The following is an 18,586-nucleotide window of genomic DNA, read 5'->3' as shown; positions in this document are numbered from 1 at the left end:
TATAGCATTATTAGCGAGTTTAACGTGTAAGTCAGTACAGTGGTATGATTATAGAAGTTTAAGGCCGTGATGTACGGTCGTCCTAGATATGAGACCTTTACAAAACGTATGGCACTAAATTAACAATTGCTGCAACTACGTTTAGAAAACGTTCAGTTTGTGTTCGATTTGTTTCAGTTTTCGAGCAGTTTTTTTGTTTTTTTTAATCATGAAATATTTTATTACGACATTTTATAAAATTATAAGACTAAATTCATAAATTAACATGAATGTTTCCGGTTTCTTGACATAAATATTTCGTAAATTTATTCCATAACTTGAAAGAGTAATAGATAGTTAAATACCAGTAATAAATTATGATGCACAAGAATCGGAATAGGAGACCCTTATTGTTCTTATGCCGAGCCCAAACAAGGAACCAATTCTGATTAATCGTCACATCACAAGTTAAAAACGTAAAATATTAGACTACATATTACTTTTTGATGAATAAAAAACTAGACTTTTCATGATGTTGAATTTTTAAATTTCAATGTATTATTAAGGTATACTTAGATGATTATTATAGATAACGGATCAGTACTATGGATCGAACAAATTCACTCTCAGAATAGTTAATTAACATACTTGCTATGAAGTATAATTATATAAAATGATAAACAAAGCAATGAATATTCAAACACTTGTTGCAACTGTTCTTTTTGTACTGAGTGTCACAATATTATCTCAAATTTCTTTTTTGATAAAATATAACTGATCGCAAAAATAATCAAAAATTCAAATGATATGAGTTCAAGTACGTCCAGAGTATTATATATATATATATATTTTTTTATTGCAGGGGGTCTTTTTTTTTTTTAATTTAAAAAAAAAAAAAAAAATTCAAATAATAATTTTTTTGGCAAAAAATCAAAAATATACAGCTATTCATAAAAAATTAATTTTTATGAAAAAAAATTCCAAGAATCCATGAATATTCCAAAAAAAAAAAAATTTTTTTCTTTTTTTAATTTTAAGTAATATTTTTTTTGGGAAAAAATTTCAAATATTAAAGATAGAATATAAAATTTTAACATTAAATTTTTAGGAGAAAAATTTAAAAATTTTATTCTTATATCTTTTTGATGTTGGAGATGAACAACCATCCCGTCTAACATCTATCCGTGTCTCCCCTAGTATGTACTTCATATGTCCACCTAAATAATTAATCTTTCATTCATAAGAATCATGAATATTGCAGAAAAATGCAAATCATCAGAGATTTCCTAATTACACATCGTGTGAGTCAGAAAAACGATAAATCATTTTTAACATGTTAAGTACAGTCAAATCCGGATATAATAAAAATACGCTTATAGTCAACGTTCTCTAATATACCTATTTAAAAAAAAAAAAAATAAAATACTTTACATAGAAGAAACACGTAGTGAAAAATCCGCATATAATCAACTTTTCTTGACATTTTTAATATTAACGTCATTTTCCTTTTTTTATAGGTACAACACTTTTTTTCAGTAGGTTTATTTTTAAATACATTTAACATTGCTTTGCAATCAGTAGGGGTACATATCATGAGTGTCTCACCGATACACTTTTGATGAAGGATTAGGTAAAATCCTCCACGATCACTCAAAAACAGGATCTAATCTAACACAGGTTCCCTCGAAGTAGGGAGTTTCAAAATTACTTATATAAATAAGCACCCAAAAAGTGTGGTTTAAAAAAAAAATACTTTGGATGTTGTGCACTTTTCATGGGAAAATTCGAAGTTTACTTTATTCGGATTTGATTATATATCCCTCACTAAAGTTATCATAAAAATCAAGACTCACCCATGATTTTTCCCCGAAAAGTTTTGACCTTTCTCGAGATAAAATCATTGAGCAGATAATATCTGCTATTACACGAAGGTTCAATATCTCAAGCAGAAAGCAACTATTAATTTAATGAGGGTCAAGGAGCAACGTGAACTATTAGATTAAAAGAGACTCAAAGATAATCCTTCCTGCATTTAAGATAGGAAGGTCGTTTGAAAAGTCCGTGCAAAGTCTAAGAGATGGAACTACTGGTGCGTATCGGAGTTATGTTTAGTTAGTAGCATTTCTTGGAAGAACACGCTACATCTTTAAGCCAGTATATTTCTGGCTGTTTGGCTGTTTTTGATATTATTCGTTTGAATCAAATAAGTGGAGTCGTTTACAAAAAATGGAAGAAAAATTTTTTCGTTTGTTGATTAAACATTACTTTATGAACTATAATATCCAAAATTCTCAATAAATAAATGGCCTGTTGGTCTGTTCCAGACCAACAGGTCAAATTTTCTACATATCATAATTCTTATCTTCAAATCTCAACAATTCATCCTTTTAAAAACAATGAGGTTCTGTGATTTAAAGCGTTTCTTGTATGGAGGCGAGAAAATGCCATAATGGTGCATTCAAAATTTAATGACACTTTCTCTCCTACAATAAAAAAAAGCCAAAGGCATTTTCAATCACAGAACCTCTTTATTTTGAAGAGTAGAATAGTTGAGGTTTGAAGAATATAAAATGCAACGTTCTTAGAAATAAATTGTGTTCACATACATGATAGATGTGGTGGTAACTCACCTTAATACAATATGTCTACAATTCTTGAGTTCTAAAGGGAGTGGTTCAGGTTGGAATTAAGGCCTCATATAAAACGGAATCTATGTAAGATAAAGGAAAAAGTATTTACAATTTATTTTATTAAAAAATCGGCAATCACATGAATGATTTCACTTTCATGATTTGAAATTAGCAAAAAAAAAAAAAATTGAACGCAAATTACTTCACGGATAATGATACTAGAGAACTTGAATCAGATTTGGTGTCATACAAAGAATGAAAATTGGTGCCGTTTGTCCGAATCGGGTAATTGGAAAATTGGGGTTATTTATAAAAATCTACATTTTTAAGACCACTGCAGAATCGCCAATTACTAATTAATTAATTAACTAATCATCCCCAACTATATATTAAGATATGTTACCAATTAAAACTCTCCATTTTTTTGTATAAGATAACTCTCTTTTTAAAAAATCTCAATGAAAAGTTATTTAAATAGAAATGAAAAAAAAAAAAATGAAAAAATCACCGGATATTAATATACCAAAGTTTGGTTTATTCAACAATGGTCCTCTACCTGATGTGATTTTTAAAACTGCGTAAAACAAAAGGTCAAATGTGTACGATAATTATGCAACATAAATAAAGATTTTTTAATTAATAAAACTAGATTGATTGTCTTTTGTTTTTTTATCCGACACACCTCGTGACTACTGTTCTCCACCGAACATAATATGTATACCAAATCCTTCGACATAGGTACCTACATCACTCTATTTCTTCTTTAATATACTTAATACTAATATGTTATACACAGTATATAAAGTTAAAACATAGTAGTATGTAAAGCCATAAAAGTGCCCCCTGGAGGGAATTCAAGGACAGTTCATCTTTACATAAGTATAGATATAAGTGTGTTTTTAATCATTTTGGTTATAAATACGTACAGGACGTGTAGGTGAAACTAGTCACTTTGAAACTTCAGAAAGTAGGGTAACACCATTAATTCAGCTTTGTACAAATGTTGGCCTTCAATGTGGCATTCATCTATTTTGATAATGGTGTCAATGCAGCGGCTCTGACAGGCAGTAATACAGGTGTGCGCGTCTAAAACTGAACACTCCTTTAAATTTTATGCCATTCACATATTCGTGAATTTATTGAGTTGAAACTGATTTATACTTCGAGGCAAGGGTCTTGACTAGTTATAAACAAAACTCCAGCAAAATCTAAATAGCAACACTGAAACAACAGGCGATAATATGGAGAGACGTCGAGTTGCAATTTTGGAACTTTCCGCAAGGGGAAAAAGTCCCACTGAAATTGCCAAGGTTCTGAACTACAGCCGCACCGCCGTTTACAGCGTGGTAGCCAAAGGGACTCCTTAGGCGACCACAAAATATAAGTCAAAGCCTTGAAGGTCGGACGAAATGGTCGCTGCCGTGAAAAAGTCTGTCAAGGACAAGAGAGGCAAGGTCACCGTCAGCGGCCTCTCGAGGGAGTTCAACGTCAGCAGAAGAACCATGGAACGGCTGGTTAAGAAAGATCTTGGCCTTAAGGTCTACAAGAGAACCCCTTCTCAAGCCCTCAAGCCGTAAAATTTAAAGGAGTGATCAGTTTTAGACGCGCACACCTGTAATGTAATGGGTCTCATGGAGTTTCAATGCTCAATAGATAAAAGCCTTGAGAGCTTCAAGATTGGATGTACTAGTACAGCAAGCCCTAGCCTCGATATGCAGCTAGAAGGGCAAGTTGAGCGGGTTGACATCTGGAAGGTATGGTGGCCAGAAATGGAATGTTGGGTCTCCAAAAAGGATTGTTTAATAGATCTCAATATGCTATAAAAATTACCTATGCAAAATGGCATTGTCCTACGAGGTCATCTTGAGGTGGAACATTTTGATCAAATTATGAAAGAATACACAAACTCCTTAGTTAGTAAATACAGAAAATTGAGTTATTTATTAAAAAAAAATTTTGATAGACATTTTTTTAAATAATAAAAAGTGTTTTACAAGTATTTTTCTCAAATGCTCATATGAAACAAAAAAAAAGAGAGAAAAAAAGTAGGGAAAATTTGAGGATCCGCGTATAACACGCATTTTTTTTTTTTTTACATTTTCAGAAAGAAAAGATCAAAATTTTCTTATGTTAATTTATCTTTTTACTCCATAGTTTTTAAAAAAGGACCAGAAAAAGTAGTCCAACGGGTTCAAATCCGGTGATGATGGAGGCCAAGAGGAGAACGCATAAGCATTGCTTTTCAGCCATTTTTGCATCCGCTTAGCTTTGTGGGCCGGAGGCGAGTCCTCCGGCCACATCCATGGCCTGCCGCTGACAACAGACTTTCCATGGCTCTCATGGAACGCTGGGGATTCTCGTCGATGATGTCCCTGACCTGTTTGATGAAGGTGAAGTCCCGGACAATCCTGGTGCTCTTCTCCTCCTTCTTCTTCCTGTCAACAACGTCCATCGGGTCCGATGACTCCTCCAGCTGCTTCCTGAGACTTCTGACCGTTCTAACTGGCATTGACAGAAGGCTAGAGATGTCAGCACTGCTTAATTTCATGTGATCACTAAGCATAATCTGAATAGCAGCGCAGCTACGATCTCTCTCATTGAACATAAATCACTTTTCTTGGACACTTAAAATGATGATATCGCTACTAGTATTAAACAATAACTGAAGCCTATGCCCCGAAAAAAATTTAACACCAAAAACAGACGGATCAGACATACGCTGATGGTGTAATGTCGTGTTTAAAATGCGGCAGATTTTGTCCACTAATCCTATAAAGAATTATAATTCGATAATTGTTGAAAAGTGTTCACGGCACCTTAACAAGAGCTATTTTTTATTCAAAATATTAGCATTCATAGTTAATGATGAACATCCAGTGTAGTCAAGGCATGTTAAAAAAAGAAACCAAAAAACAACATGGCAACCCTGATAATTTGAAGAATGTATTGGAAGACAGAAAGAATAATGATCATGACGTTTTTTAGATCAGCCACAATCGGCTGTGGCAAGAGAGGACGGAGAAAAGGATATAAACAAGGACATTTGCTAGAATTACTCCCATGTCGATCCCCAATTCTACTCTGATTCTAACAAGGACTATCATTTATAACTCTGCAACAAATCCTTAGGATTACGCTCCGTCTTTTATGACCACACACGAACGTTCAATCAAGTTTTGAATATAATTGAATCTATGTAGAAAAGGATGTTCGCTACTAAGGAACTAAATAATAATAACAACTGCTAAGGAAAATAAAATTACTTCATTTATGTTACCAATAACAAATTAACGGGCCAGCTAAAAAATACACTCATTCGGGGAGGAAAAGGAACAGAAAAATCGAACACTGATTACAAAATACAGTGTATATTTTGTTTGTTTTCATTAAGTGCTCTATACACAGTACTGAAAAAAGGTGAAACATGTTTAGTATGGCCACAACGCACAAATATAATACCCAATGATTGGATTATTTGAAAAAGAATGTCTTCAATAAATAAATGGATAATAAAAATAATCACTTTTGTGTGATTTTTACGTATACATTTATAGAAGTCTAATATAAAAGGTGTATCATTTTGGCTTTTAAATTCGTATTAGAAAAATTATTATACATAAGCAATTGAGGTATGTGTATAGTCATTCAAAAATATTAATATTTTTTCCGCAACAAAGGCTTAAAATATAAGAGAAAATAACATTGATAGATGGGAGTATACAATTTTAGTACTGCGGTCCAAGCAGCACCTCGATGTTTCTCTTCACCTTCATTGTACTGGACGATTTTGATACTTAGATAAAAAAAATATATAAAGTATTATTCAAAAATGGTTATATTTTAGCTTAAGGTCTTTTTTAGCATTCAATGGCGTGTTTCATCTAAGGTGTTTGTCCAAAAACTACGCAAAATCATCATAAACGGCGTTTTGGGAACAAATTTAAGGCCGATAAGGCAGGGTAAAGGACATACTTAGATCCCTAAAAAAATGATTTTTTGAGCTTCTCACATCTTAAAGCATGAGTCAAATATCCCAATTCAAAAAAAGTATGTTTTTAAATAGGCCTAATGCACATTATACACAGGATTTTCATGACCAGTTATTTTTTTTATTAAGTATCTACTCTCAAAATTGACTTACTTTTTAAGGTAATAAATTGCATTATTTTTTTAAACTGTATTAATATTTTTTAATCACTGCATCATAATCTAAAAAATATATGTTTTTGTACAAACAAAAAAATTATTAGACGCTATCAATAATCCAAAAATGAGGCTGTCGTAGTTTTTTGTCACTTCTTTCAAAACTTGGTGTAATTTCATTGAAATATTAGTATATTTCAATGAAATTGTTGATCATTAAGTCCATATTAGGTACGTGCAGAAGGTTAAGTAGTATCACTCAAATTATAAGAATTTGTTGGGCACCGCCTTCACCCTAATATACATATATTAAACTAACCCTCATAGAAACAGTAAATATACATTTGAATCTGTTGTTTCGTTACGTATCAAGGTAAAATGTACTTAATAACAGCCTGTCATGTTAAAAGAAGAAGTGGGAGAAAAAAATAACAAGGATGAATCAGAGAAAGAAAACAGTTCATTAAATTATGACTTCCGTTGGATCATACATCTATCTGGAAGGAAGCATGGAGTTATAGTAACCATTCATTTAAATACTTACATGGATATTATATATTTAGCAATATTTGGTGTTGCTTTTACTTTGAAAAACTACGAGAAAGAAGTTTATGTGAGAGGAAATGAATACAACTCTTAGCGTTTGAGCGCTTTTACGTGACGTCAACATTGTTGACGTCACCCATTTTGGAAACTAAATATGTAAAATTTATGCGAATAAAAACCCTGAAGGAAATGATGAATAACCGCCATGTATGTATTTAGATGACAAAATGGGATGCACAAATAAAAGGAATTAAACCTACAGAGTGCCACCTTTATTCTACAACCAACATGATTTAAAAAAAAAAATGAATTTTCTCCTAAAGTAATCATCAGATTTTAATAAAAACCAATATTCAATGAAAGCTGAATCACATTTTTCCCAATTATTATTCAATATAATCGCCTTTGGCGTCAATAACTGCATCTACTTAAACTCAGAAATGGAGCAGGTCTTGATGACGGTCTCCTTTGGCAGATTCCAGACATCAGAACGGATTTTGTAAGAGGATATGTTGGTGTGTCGCTCAACTGCGCCCCAGACAAAGAAGTCAATGGGGTTGCCGTCAGGTGAGCTTGGATGCCAAATACTGGCTCAAACGAAATCAAACGCATCTTGTATGTATGATTTGTATCGGGGTGTTAAAATCAAATTCTATTATAGCCATCGTTTTGTACGCAAGAATAATATTTGAAGTATTCTAGAAAAAAATAATTTTTAATTTGCGGTCAAAACCAAATTACTATTTCATCTAAATCCTCATTTAATAAAATTTTTACTGAAATTATCTAATATTTATACTGTCGATGATTCCATGAATTAAGAAGTAATTTCTAGTACAGGGTCCACGCCACCGATGGGCGTATGCTCCCTCACTTCCTATTATTTATATAGTAACGATTTTTTTTTTGGAAAAAGCTAACAGAAATACATAAATCTTATTTAGATTCATACATAGGCTCAGAAAAATAATGATAATAATGTTCCTGATGGCCACTATGAGCAAATACTAAGAAAATACGTGCATTACTACACAGTTTGACTATTATATCAACAATATTGCAGGCCTGATTTCAACCATCAATTATGGAATTAATTTTAACTTTTTTTTTCTAATGAAAATACCTTCAAGATCGTTCAAAAAGTTAAGCTAATATTGAATTTGTACATTTCATAAACTGCCAGCGAAATCTTCTTAATTCAAAAACGTTCAAGAAATTAGGAACTATACGAACATAATCGTGAATCTTACACTACAAAAAAATATTTTCTACAGTAAAATTAATATCAACTTCAGATGGAGTAAAAAATATGCCTTGAATATGATTGGAGTTCAAATTACCTATATAATATTTTATCAAGTGTATCGTTGGATTTTATGAATACTCAAGTGTACATACTTCAAATCGATATGATAAAAAATTAGAAGTGGTTGATAGATGGACATCATTCTCCGGACAAGAGTGGGAAATATCTTAAAAATAATTAATTTGCAATCAATTGCCCACCCACAGCTATTAATACACCATGTTACTACGTCATATAACCAATGTAATAACCAAATATGTAAGATGCATGACCGTTGGATTTGTTACAGTCCCTCAAAAGTGATAGATAACCCACATGTATTGATAGTTTAATACGTGGTATATATTAGTGTTGAGAGTTGGTCCAAGACTGATTTTTTTTCCGAGTAGGGTTTTTTCTGGACAGATATTTCGGACCAGACCGCGATCTTAGGCTCTAGAACAATATGTAATCTTTTCAAATTGTTGGATAATATGAATCGGTAAATATAAAGACCGATTGTTTCTTGTCCCAATCTATGTACATATATTCTCCACTAGGTGTCATAAATTTATGACGTCCGGAAAATAATACATTTTTTGACCTCCCCTTGTCTGTATTTGTGCAAAACTTGATATCTTCTCTCCCATTGGACGTCCTTAATTTTTACAAACCTCCCATCCTGTATGTATTAGTAAAAAATATATCTCTCTCGGTTATCATTAAGACCACTTATCAGGGGTGTCCATAGGATAGTATTAGTAAAAGGACGATTTAAAATAAAAAAATCTTGATGCAGATCCAATTTTAGTAAAAAATTTCTATACCAATTTGGAGTCTGTAATATTTAAATATTAGGTTAAAAATACCATCCAGTTCCAGTCCCCAAAACCATGGAAAACCCATGTATTTCTATTAAAACAATGTTAGACCATCATGTAATCGGCTTACTAGAATTTTCAATTTAATGTATCGTACCGACTGCGAAGATAGATTTTGACACAACACGCAAACAATCATACACTATGACATCATTATTTAAAAGCGCGGTGAAAGTCAAACCTCAGTCGTACAGGCATTATCGTATAACCCTGTTCTTCTATTACCTTTTACTGACCTTTATTTGCATACTTAATTTCAAAAATGGCTAGTAACATGATGGAAACAAAAGATATTTAAAAAATAATAATAAATGTCCCAATTTTTTGATATTGTTTCTGACTATCAATTCGCAATGCCATTGTTTCGGGGATTTAATATACTTTTCTTTATATTTAAAGGGATTCAAAGGTAGAATATAATGCATGCTTAAGATACGATATTATCGTTCTACCTATTAATTACACAGTAATTAATAGGTCAAGGTATGTACCAAGGTAGATGATGCAAAAAAAGATTTTATATATTAATCACTACGTAGTTCTAGGTATTATTTGCATAATATCCTATACGATGAGTGAACAAAAAAAAACAATCTTGTATTGGAGTTAAGAACAAGTGAAATGTCCCAAACAAAATTAGCATCTTATAATATAGATACATAGTATTAAAAAAAACTTATTTGTGTGTACGTAGAAAAACAATGATAGCAACGTCTTTATTTATAAAACAGAGTCAGATACAGACTTTAGACATAAGCTAAAAGTTGTTCAGAATATTTAATTACGTATGTACAGCCATTTTTAATTCTGATCAGACCAGATTCTTGGGCTGATCAGGGCAAGTTTAAATTTTTGACTAATCAGTTTATTTTTTTCATAAAAGAAGATTGATTACCTGTGTCTGAAAGTTTCTTTTAAGGTATGGGTTGTCGATTCGAAAATTTAACACAAAAAATAAAAATTAAAAAACAATTATTGTACTAACAGAAAAAGGGAGAACGTATATTAAACACGAATTAAAAAAGGGAAGTAGGAAGAGGAGGAGCGAGTTAATCTTAGTATACATCTTCAATCTTCATATTGGTTGAAGAAGGAACATGGGAAATTAGTAATGACAATAAATAATCTACAGGGTCGAGTATTTGAAAAAACTGTGGACGCCCCTGTATAAATAGCCCACCTAATGACTGTTTTTCATACGTTCAAATAAATCTATTAAAAACTTAAAAAGAAAAACCACATTACGTGCCTATTATTTGGAAATTTCCAAAAACTAAAACTTGAAACTAAGTATATTACTCTAATAAATTCCTCTCTTTTTTAATATAGCCAAGAGGTAAATAATCCAACAAGCAGCACACTTTGCTAGATTCCCAAGAAATCTGAATACAAACGGGATCCCGGGATTGAAACCCTCCTATAGACTCAGTACATGACTCTCATACTCAATTAAGAGAAAAATGACTCTAGTTTGCGTGTATGTTAACGGACCACACATACATATATAATTAATTATATTCCAAATAAGTTCGCATCCTTTTGAGCAGTCTTCCTACACACACACACAAAACTTCATTTCAGGGCATTACTGTCAAAAATCTTTTAGCCAATACTCCACATATTGCATCTCTTCTCCTATAAGGTCATGTTTTAAGACCATATGGCGATTCTTATACGTACGTTACGCAACAACATACTTTTGCATCCTCAATGATTAGTGCAAGGAACTATTAGGTATTACGACTAGGAGAGGAGAGGAGTGGGTAGAGGCAAAAAAAAACCCCTCATTAAATTAAAGGAAATACAACCATTCTCTAAATGAATCTATAGAGCGCTTTGATGTGACGTCACTATTCTTGATATCCGTCATCATTGTGGAATATAGTGATGAAACGTTTAATAGGAATCGGCATCTTGAAAATAATGTTTCATTTGCAATACCAATTCTTATTTCTTTCTTTTCTAAGTAAGGAAAAAACACGCCCCCCTCAAAAAAAAAAAAAAAAAAAAAAAATCTTTTCAGAAGAAAATTTAATTTACTTTTTCAATTTCTTTCCAAAAAAAATTTATTATCTCGGAATAACTATCTATTTTTGATCTTTTTTTAATATTAAAAAGTATATAAAAAATTTAATTTTTGAATTTTTTTTCCAAAAATTTAATTTTGGAGAACAGTTGTGAATTTGAGAATTTAATTTTTTGAGAATAGCTAAGTGTTTTGGTAAAATATTTTGAATAGTTCTTGATTTTTGAAAAAAATTTAAATATCAAATTGTATATTTGAAATTTTTCTCAAAATTATATATATATATTTTTTTTTTTAATCGAAGCTAATCTTTACCAGAATCGCATCGGCATCAATATTTTTTTTTTAATCGTCCATCACTAGTGGAAAACAATCAAATTTTATAATAAAAAAAACACCTTTTTCATGAATACAAAGAAAAATAGGGAAATATTGTTTGTCAAAATGGTACAAAAAAATAAAATGACGTTCATTTTTACTGCCTAATAAAAATCCATATCCTAAACGTCTAATTTTATTGTACATCACATCCTAATATGTATTTAAAATATGATATTAAATCTTTATACAATCTTTTTTTCCATGTGTAGACAATAAATCGAAATAATAGTTTATTTTTCTCTTACTATTATCCTACTTTTCACGTACCTCACGTTGTAACCTTTATTGTATCACGCAACCTTTAGTCCAAAAAGAAACAGAAGAAAAAAAACACACGTTAAATCTTTTGGTATTCAGAACAATAAGTCAATTTCACCAAATGCTATTTATCTCCCAAGTCATCCTTGACCTTCAAAGTCATATTATGTATCACCAATTTTTAAATGAATTACATATATATTTAATGATATTAAAATCCTACATAGTATTTGGTTCGAAACTGTATTATAATATGACTAAGTAATATTTTAATAAAAGGTTATATTGTAAAGGATAGCCAAAATTTATTAAAAAGGCCAATATATATATTACGAGCGATCAACAAGAAATAATATTCTTGCGATTCAAGTACAACGGGGGAATCGACAGTTGACAACAAAATACAAAGGGTATTTTTATATTAGAAATCGTAAAAATCTGTCCAAAGCATCTAGAATTTTCTTTATCTAGATATTTCAACTAATCATACATGGAGTTTAATCAAGATTTATACAAATATTAACTATGATGCAATAAGTGACGTCAGTCAAAACGCTCAGTAACTACTACCTCATCATGAGCAAAACGTGACGTAATGACTACAAAAGAAATTTGTTTACCCATTTTGTTTTGCTATCCTCCCATGAATACATATTATTTCCTCAGTCTTAATTACTTTACAGCTCTACGTCACGTAAAGACGGAGAGGAAATTACAGACCAAGGTCAACCCAAAGAAGAAGCCAGCCACACAATTAAACCCGAATATATTAAGAAACAAATGACGATGCTGATTTTTCTTCTCTTTTGATAGCCTTCCCCCCCCCCCTTTCTTCTTATTTAATAATAATAAATTGACGATTGACAGATTATAATCTCACTTCCTCCTATAGGTATGATCCAGAGGACAAAGGCTCATTAAGAAGGCGAAAACATTCATAAATGACATTTGCTCTCAAAATAGATTCATATCTTATGCTAAACACAGTTTAACCCCGGAACTCGACCACCTTTGTAGTGACGAAACTACTAAGAATGACTTTTTTCTTTCCTTCTAATCAGATTACTACACATTGAAGGGTTATATACGAATTAGTTTTTATTAGGCTGTGAAGAATTTTCTTGAGTTCAATCCTTAAAATATGTGGGCTAGATAATGTGCGACCACGACACCTCTCACTGAGAGATGAATATAGAAAATTTTATATTGAATTTTAGTTTTTCTTCAAAAAACATAATATTAGAAATGAAATTAAATTTTTCGATTTATTTTTTTCAAATTTTTTTTTGTAAATTCTTGAAATATTTCTCACAAAATTTAATTTTGAATTTTTTTACTATTTGAAATATAAATATAGAATTTTTTTTCTAAAAAATAATTTTTTTAGGTAATAGCTGTGGATTTTTGAAACTTTTTCCCAAAAAATTTACTTTTTGTAAACAACTATGGATTTTTGTTTTGTTTTGTTTTTTTCTAATAAATTTAATTTTTTGAGAATACCTATGGATTTTCGAATTCTTTTTCAAAAAATGTAATATTAGAAATTAAATTTTTCAATTTTTTTTTTCCAAATTTTTTCTTTGTAAATTCTTGAAATTATTCTCACAAAATTTAATTTTGAATTTTTTTATTATTTGAAATATAAATATAGAATTTTTTTCTAAAAAGTAATTTTTTTGTGAATGGCTGGGGATTTATGAAAATTTTTTTCCAAAAAAAAAATTTTTTGTGAACAGCTATGGATTTTTTTTTTCTAATAAATTAAATTTTTTGAGAATACCTATAGATTTTCGAATTTTTTTTTCAAAAAATGTAATACTTTTAATTTTACATAAATGGCTTTGGATTTAAAAAAAATTTATAATGGATTTTTTTTTCAATATATATATATAATCTTGCAGACGACCCTGTAATTATTTTTAAATATACGACCCTACTCGAATTTGAAAAAATGTGGATGTTTAGTTTAAAATCCCTGTTCAAATGAAACCAACTACAGTGCTGGTAAAAGTTTCAACAAAAAGATTTGTTTGCTTCCAGTCAGCAACATTAAAGGGTTACCCCCTGCATCGTTTCTTGACGCTCCTTCCAGAACATATATTCATTTAATTACGGGGTTCTACTGTATAATATATAAATACCTCCGTCTCTGCTCATTAATTAATAAATATTATTGTCGAAACAATATATATTTAAATAGTATGTAATGAATATATATTTATATATAAATATTTGGTAAGAAAGTTCTTTGAATTTTTGTCATACTCGGAGTGGATTCTAATAGATACCTACATAATTACAAGCACTGAATGTAAGTACGTAAATACCTACTGTTTTTTTTTTTTTTTTTCATTCTACATATTCTGAAAAAGATAAATAGTTTCAATGTATAAAAGGTAATAATGAGCAAAGACATTATTTATTCTTTTAAATAAATAAATCAGAACAATTACCCAATGTAAGAAGTCAAAAGAAGATTAGATACAAGTGATGAAATGTGTACAGTCGCATTCTATGGATAAAGACACCTTATAGGCAGTTATGGCAGAATACGATCAAGGGTGTTGCAGAGAAATTAGCGCACTTTTCAATTATACTTTTAGTAAAATATATATTTTTTATAGGCGAGTGGCACCAGAATCATAGGGACATTTCCACCCCCTATTTTCCTTAAAATATAAAAATACTGTATTTACTAAAATAAAAAAAAATCCTTTAAAAAAAACAGTTATTCGTTCAAATTTAGTCGTTTTCCCAAAAAATATTAGTCCAAAACAATCTAAAAAAGATGGAACAACGCAGGTTCATAGACCACACGATGGGGGAGAAATTGTCAAAAATACCCTCCCTCCCCACACCAGTTATGTTCCATGTCCCTTCTCATGACGTCACTATGATATAATTTGGAGAATTAGTTTGAAGACAAAGAAAAATATTTTTTGATAGAATTGATAAAATTTTAGTTCAACAATTAAGCCAGTCTGACTACTTCTTGAAGGCAGTCAAAAAACTAGGCAGCATTTAGAGAAAAGAAAAAATCTCCCGCCAAAAATCTGACAAAGAAATGTAGTAGGAATTACACAATAAAAACTAATGGAGATGAGATGAATCTAAACTCGAATATTTCGAGTTGAGTCAGTTTCTTTAAAATAATATTTGGAACGAGTTCAAGGGATTTTTAAGGCATTATCAACTATATTAATGTGGAGTTTTTTTTCTTTCGAGTTTGATTAATCCTGAAAATCAACACTATTAATTCCTTATTTTTCATTAAGAGCCCTTTTTATAAGGAAGAAGATGGAAAAACGAAGCTCTAAGGGGTTCTTACAAGAAATGGAGAAGTTTTTGCATATGATATTTTTAAAAACATGTTTTCATGTCTCCCGGAAAAAGGCCTCAAAAGCAACATATGAATGTATAGATACTCTTCTCCTCATTCCTCATGTTAAAAAGAATGATGATGATATTTGTGGTATCTGTCGTACAAAGTTGATTTATCTTAATTACGCTCTTGATTATTCTTCTGCGATAAGATAGTAAAGGCTAAAGCCGCCCTACTGAGAGGCATTATGTACCTATAAATTACATACGTTCATGTAGAGGCAGGTATTATTAATTATTATTGAGTTAGTAGATTAATATAGAATTCCTGGATACTCATTATATAGATATACCGGTAGTTGCATAAATACACGGACTATTTGTGGCAAATAAATAAATGTGTAATAAAACTCGTATGACGTATATTTTTTTGAGAATTATATAATAGAGAATTTATTCTGATATAAAATTTAATATAACTACTGAATATAACCGCCATCAGTTGATATGACACCCTCCAAGTGCCCGCGGAAGCCCTTGCACACATTGATGTTGTAATGGTCTTTCATGGCTGCCCATTGCTCATTGACGCTGGCCTTCAATGAGTCCAAATTCGGGATGCATTGTAGCACAGGCCTTCTTCTCAATTTGCCACCACACACTGTAGTCAAGGGGATTCAAATCAGGTGATTGAGGTGGCCAAACGTGTTTGTTCCAAAATTGCATGTTGGCAGCGAGCCAACCCTGAGTCATTCTAGAGGTATGGGCAGGTCTTTCAGATCTTTTCTCTCCTTGACAAGCTTCTGGACCTTGAACATAGGAGTCCTGGATAGTCCAGTGTCCTTGATTATCTCCAAGTAGACAGACCTACAGGCGCGGAGGAGAGTGGCAACCTTATGACGTTTGGCCTCGTCATTCATCGTAAACGACTTTGTTTGATGCGAGTAAGAAAAACAAAAAGAAAGCCAAAAGATTTACCGAGTTACTTGTGCTGGGATTTTTTTATTTCCGGTCACGGAGCTTCGAGATATAAGCGTTTAAAAATTAGACCGCGTATTAATACAACTACCGGCATATTGTAGTCTTGAGACTCAGTCCGAGATCGAATTTTTATTCCGATTATGGACCGAAAATGCAATTGTAGGTATAACGATTTTCAGACCCAAGCCCAACACCAATATATTGTGCCATTTGTGAACAATTTTTCTCAAGCTCAACTAGATCAAGATTCTCAAAAAGTACAAGTAGCCTTTATATAAACAATAAAATCTCAAAGTGGCTTTTTCAGAAAGCTATTGTAGTCCTTCTCGTCTTCTTGATAATTATTTTTTTTAGATTGGTCTGTACCTCAACTCTTTCCTTAGAGTACATTTAATTTATGACACTTCAACGACTGAAATGGCATATAGTACTTAAAGAACGATAAAGATTGTTTCTAAGACCTACAAAGATTAATCAGGACTGGACCGAATTGACTGTAGTACTTAGCATAGTTGTTTTGTAAGAGCGATGCAACACTTTTTCTCCTTACGATTTCCCCCTTACCCCCACTTACTTGCATGCATTCATACTTTATACATAGCCCCTGACATTAATTTAACATACAAATAAAAAAAAGATTCATTAGATATTTACAGAGCAAATACTTATTATATCTTATGACATTCATTTAGATACAAATCAAAATTTTACATGTATGAATACTAATTTTATAGGACCTGTAGTGAGCAAATATACAAACGAAGAGGACTTACTATTTGCATCATCTAATGTCAGTGTCATAGATAGCCCATATTTAAATATACATACGCAATATATCTAAACTACAAATAGCAGGGAACAAAACATCTGGTTGTCAATCCAGTCTCAAAAACGAAAGAAATATTGAACAGCATTCCTACAAATCTATCAATATACACCTCAAGCAATAAGGAACACGAAGAAGTCATTTAAATTCATGCAATGCAACTTATTTGATGCCTATCGATGAAAATCTCTTGGATTTTTTTTTTAACTCGCACGTTATTTTTAGAGTTGTCGCACTCAAGAGTAAATTTTCTTTTCTGTCATTAATATTTATAGTGATGTAAATCGTGCGTATTTTTTAGCTATATAATAATTAATTTTCTGTTCCTCAGCTGTTGCCATTATTATTTAACTCCTGAAGTATGAACTTATTTTTCTGCAACATTCCATTATATTCAAAACCTAATTGAACATTCCTGTATGCTCATAAAGACGGAGAGTCACCTTGAGGAATTGATACAGAGTTCTGATTGAAAGTTCTTGTTGGAATCCGAGTGGAATCGAGTAACGACATCGGAGTAATTATTGCCTATGTCCGTGTTTATTTCCTCCTCCTCCTCCTCCCTGTTTACAACTGATTGTAGCTGATCTAAATAGACATCATGACAACTAAGCTGCTCTCGTCTAAAAGATTCTTTAAATTGTCAAGGTTACAATGTCGATTTTCGGTTTCTTTATATAACATGTCCAAAATACACACCATTTTCATATACAGAGTACGTCAGGGGAATTTTCCGTGATCCAGAAGCAAAACCAAAACTTTGATCAACCTTAATTACAAAAGTACCATGAAAATGTTAATGAAAAAACTTTTAGTAATCCATCTTGACAAGAATTACTCAATATGTCCACCTCCACCCATAATGACAGCCTCCATACTAGGTCGGAACTTGGGACAGGTTAGCACAATATAATCTGCGGGCATTGCTTCTTAATGCTGGCCTTGGGTTCAATCACATTTCTGTGTGATGTCTTCCCAACCTTTCTCTTTAAGACGCTACACACACTGAAGTCAAGGGGATTGAGATCAGGATTGGAAGAGGACCGGAAGGTCTTGTCCCAGAAGTCAGCAAAGTGCTCCTTGTAAAAGTTCTGTGTCTTCAAGGCCGTATTGATTTTCGGTTTCATTTTTTAACATGTTCAAAATATACATCATTTGCATCACTAATTATTTAATTCCTGTGGAGTGAACTTTCAACTGCATACAAGCTATACATCAGATTGAACATTTGCGTATCCTCGTTCAAGGCACAAAGAAATTCTGAGGATTTGTTGCAGAGGTATATGTAATTCTAAGTACTTTTTGGACTTAGAGTAGAATTGAGGATGG

At 31.6% G+C, this 18,586-nt stretch overlaps 1 protein-coding gene across 2 annotated transcripts in view; it reads right to left on the bottom strand.

The window, feature by feature from the left end:
- The window catches only part of LOC121113603 (tubulin gamma-1 chain), a 101,442-nt gene that overhangs the window by 36,584 nt on the left and 46,272 nt on the right, over positions 1-18,586 (bottom strand). The window contains exon 2 of one of the 2 annotated variants that reach the window (XM_040707428.2): positions 2,610-2,689. The exons of the other annotated variant lie outside the window; for it this stretch is intronic. The gene's annotated coding sequence lies outside the window, so the exon portion shown is untranslated. The remainder of the gene's footprint in view (positions 1-2,609; positions 2,690-18,586) is intronic. 2 annotated transcript variants of the gene reach the window in all.

Source organism: Lepeophtheirus salmonis, chromosome 2 (assembly GCF_016086655.4).
Source record: "Lepeophtheirus salmonis chromosome 2, UVic_Lsal_1.4, whole genome shotgun sequence".
NCBI classification, from domain to species: Eukaryota; Metazoa; Arthropoda; class Copepoda; order Siphonostomatoida; family Caligidae; genus Lepeophtheirus; species Lepeophtheirus salmonis.
This window is presented reverse-complemented; position numbering and strand designations above follow the sequence as displayed.